Source organism: Anguilla anguilla, chromosome 5 (genome assembly GCF_013347855.1).
Source record: "Anguilla anguilla isolate fAngAng1 chromosome 5, fAngAng1.pri, whole genome shotgun sequence".
Classification (NCBI taxonomy): Eukaryota; Metazoa; Chordata; class Actinopteri; order Anguilliformes; family Anguillidae; genus Anguilla; species Anguilla anguilla.
In genome coordinates this window covers 40574228-40578008 of record NC_049205.1, presented here as the reverse complement: position 1 = coordinate 40578008, position 3781 = coordinate 40574228, and positions in this window count along the sequence as shown.

The window sequence follows — 3781 nt, the reverse complement described above, 5'->3', positions numbered from 1 at the left end:
TGCAGTAATTTTCTCACATCACTAGCTTCGCTCTGATCAGAGACATTCAAGGTCCTACAACCAATGTTGTTCTACAATTTACAATATAATAATTTGGCAGATGCTTAAAGAGATTAAGTCACTTTAAACAGTGTTTTTCACATGGTAAGTAAACACCACTAAAGCAAGAACAAGGAAAAGTTGTGACTGTATAAGTAACACCACCATCATCCCACTAGGCTAAAGGGATAAAGGGAGAGCTTCATTTTAGCTTCATGTAATTGGACATCCAGACTGCATGTTAGGCCTCCTGACATGCAGAGAAATGTTCTTGAACTTCAGAGGGAGAAATCAAGAAAAATAGTTGAGTGTCATCAGCATAGATACGACATGAAATACCTTGAACAGAGATAAGTGGGACAAGAGTAAAGAGAGAAGAGTGGAGGATCAAACACTGAACCCTGTGGGACACCGATCAAGAGGGGGGAAGGGGTGGAGACAGATCCCCACCAGGCCACCTGCTAGGAACGATCAGCAAGATGTGAATCAAACCATGTTAGAATGAAGCCAGAGTTGTCCCCCTGTGCAAGGGATGAGAGAAGGTTTGATGAAATTAAATACAGCAAACCAGTGAAGAAGGATAAGGACAAAGCAGAATGAAGTGGCTTTGTGACTATGAGGAGAGTTGTCGCAGTGGAGTTGCCAGACTTGAAACCTGATTGGGTTGGGGCCAAGGGGGTTACACTGTAGGCAACAAAGGGACAGTTGATTTTCGACTACAAACTTTTGTAAAACAAATTTGGACTACAAGAAAAGTCCTACAAAATGACAAACTGCATCCATGCTTACAAATAGGTCATGAAAAGTAAATAATTGGTGTACTTTAAATTTATTCATGCCACTATTTTTGCACTAAATCTCTTTCAGTTCTGCTTTCAAAATTGACATTTTATACATACCATGCAGCATTTCTATTGCAAAAAAGCCTGTCAAAATTCAAAAAAGTCTTCTGTGTGGTTTGATTTATGAATGACATCAAGATGAGTAAAATAGACATCATGCTAAAAATACCTTTTCTTACATTGTGATCTTTGTCCCACACTCATGCATGTACACACACACACGCACACACACAAGCACTGAGTACCGGAAGTACCTTCCAATTCTGATGCATCTCAAGTTCCCCACCACATTCCCCTAACATCCCATCTCTTTTTTTCACTTCCTAGGAATCAATGATTTGATGGATCACATTTACAACCCATCCCATATCCAGGGCCAGAGTGCAAAAGGATGACACAATCACTTAAATTTCCATGACTGGAGCAGCTGAAGGTCATTGGCAGCTGACCGTGTTTACCGACCGTGGTAGAGCATTGTGTCTACATCTGTCAAGATCAGAGCTTCTACAAAATGCTATGCAACTTTTTAAACATCTGCATAATGGTTTAAAGATAATGTTGAGTGAATTTTTACACAAGTGATTATACATGAAATAAGCACAAACAAAAGCTCCACTAAAAATGCCACAATATCATTAAGCAATTGAACTGTTTTATGAGTCAGCATGTTCATTACAGTTGTCATGCCCTGTTTGATTTAAATTATCACAAAGATTGTTAATGCCTATCCAGAAAATACCTTTATTTATGAGTGAATGGGGGTCAAAACCTTTCAAAGTGAAGATTAAAGAAGAGCAAGCTTATCACTCCCATGTGCACCAACACAAAATATATTTTATTTTGTTCTTTTAAAATGCAGATTGTGTGAGAGCCTTTCTGTCACTCAGAGCAAAAAGACTGATTGGGTGTTGAACACCATCACTGGTTGGCACTTCCTCTTTTCACGCCGTCTTTAAATGGCTGAAAAAATGATATTTGCATAATTGATGAGGCAACCCTGTCACCTCAAACACACGCTCTTTTAAGTGAATAATTCTATGTAAATTAGATATGGATACATAATTGATTAATTGGCTCCAGGACTGTGTTAATATGCAGTCATTGTTGGGCAACATGCATTTCTAATTGTTTAGTGTCCATCCTTTGAAACATGGGGGACTTTTATCTCTATAACAGCAAAAGCATTTTCTCATAGTTTTGTGTTGTTGTGTACACCACCCATACTGATGTACCAAATGGTCTCCCCTCTCAGGGCTTGTAAGACTACTTGATCCAATGTCTATGATATGATGTTAATGATGCTAAGACATGCAATGGAGGTGTAATATGACCATGAAATGCACTTTTGTACGTCGCTTTGGATTAAAGCGTGTGCCAAATAAATGTAATGAAATATGACAAAAGGTGGCTTTGTCACCTACAAATCCTTAGCAGTCTCTGTGAAGCAAAATCTCATACTTGAATGTACTTGAAGAGGCATGTTTCTAACTGGTGAAGTACCATTCGCAGAAGTGATGAATGTCATTCTGCCATTCATGGGTGAAGCAGCATATTAAAGATATCACATATGAATATGAATGTTGTTGGGTGTGACTGGAATTTACTGAACAAAGCTGGCAGAAAGAGTGGGCGTGAGGGTAGGGAAGTGTTAACGACCACACGCAACTACAGTGAATTCAAAAAGGGTTTTTTTTAAAGTTACCACCGAAGTGGAAACCACTAGGTCACAGTAAGAGACTTGAGGAAGGGGTAACGAAAAGGAAGGGGTAACAAAAAGAAAAGACTAAACTCCTAAGGGAGAATATCCCAACACAAAGTAATAGTGTCTGCGGGAGAACGACCCAAGGCGTAAGGAGTGAGTAGAATTTTAGTAAGACTGCAGTGCAGTCGGGAGAAAAGCAAAGAAAAGGGGCCTCGTATCGAGGAAGGCAAAAACGGCGTTTAAACGAAAATAAAGAATGCAGCTAATTGACTGACCGAAGTCTTACTACTAATCAAAACAAAAAGCTATATTCAAAAATCCTAAACCTTTTTCCTTACCACACTTTTCTCTAAGAGAGCTTTTCTCTGTACCGGCTATCGTGTACGCAAGTAGACATTAAAGCGAAGAACAGACCGCACGTGAGCGTATATAAGCTCTCTCAATCAGGTGCAAACAATAAGTAGTAATCAAAGGGAATCTCGGAGCGCCCTCAGGCGGTTCTGAAGATTACCACACTCAGTTCCCTGAATAAGCACTCAGTTTCCTCAACAGGGATACTGAGTAGCTTATTAGCACGAAAAGGCGTCGATTAGCACAAACCACGACGCCGAGTAGTAAACGGAATATGGAACCATGATAGTGGGGACTTGTCAGGGACAGTAACACTGTTACACTACCATTAGAGTCTGCCATTAACCTCTCATTATTCTGGATTATGAAGCAGTGTTTCGCACATTGGTCCCATCCATTCTTATGAGGAAACTGCTTCCCTTCAGCAAGTTATGTAGCCATACTGATTGAGTAACCTGTACATGTCTGTGTCTGTGTTCGTATACTATATATAGTGTAAGCCTTTGTGGGGCTGTGTAGATGTGTGCATCCAGAAGTGTACTGTATTTTTTTCATTATGGTGAGAGGCAAACAGTTTATCAGGCTTCTTTCCCCCCCACCACCCCCCCCCCCTCCTTCTCCGACCAGAGCATCCAAATATCCTTTAAACAGAAAACAACACCTATATGGTTTCATATCAGCATTTACTGCTTTTGTATAATGTGAAAGATACCAAACAGATTTTAGAAAGCTGAACACAAGGTCGGCTTGAAATGACTGATGTCTTCACAGAGACGTGAGAATATACGACACCCTGTTGTGTTGGTACATGTAAATGGGATATTAACTGGCAAGGCTGTCTGAGATA